This window comes from Naegleria gruberi (assembly GCF_000004985.1).
Source record: "Naegleria gruberi genomic scaffold NAEGRscaffold_2, whole genome shotgun sequence".
NCBI lineage: Eukaryota > Heterolobosea > Eutetramitea > Acrasida > Naegleriidae > Naegleria > Naegleria gruberi.
This window is the reverse complement of record NW_003163325.1, coordinates 1-458: the sequence shown is the minus strand read 5'-3', so window position 1 is coordinate 458 and position 458 is coordinate 1.

Below are 458 nucleotides of genomic sequence, written 5' to 3'. Positions count from 1 at the left end.
TCCTCACTAAAGATCCTGATCTACAAATTAATTGTAAATTATTATTATTAGAATTATTAGAATTATTAGAATTATTATTATTTAAATTATTATTATTATTAATAAAATCATTCCAATCAATAGATGTAATCATTGTATTATTATTATCAAATTTATATTCAATTTCTAATTTTAAATTTTTATAATTATTAATTAATCTATAAATAGATATACTATTATTAGTATGACATACAGCTAATAATGGATAATTAATATTATATTTCATATCAAATATACCATATTTTAAATTTGTAATTGTATCTAATGTAATAAATTCATTATTTTGTATTTCTAAATGAAATATTGTACCTGTATGATATTGTTCTTGTAATGAAGATGATGATGATTCATTTATATTATTATTTGTATTATTATTTGTATTATCTTCAAATGAAGTGGTAATAATTGTATTTTCATTT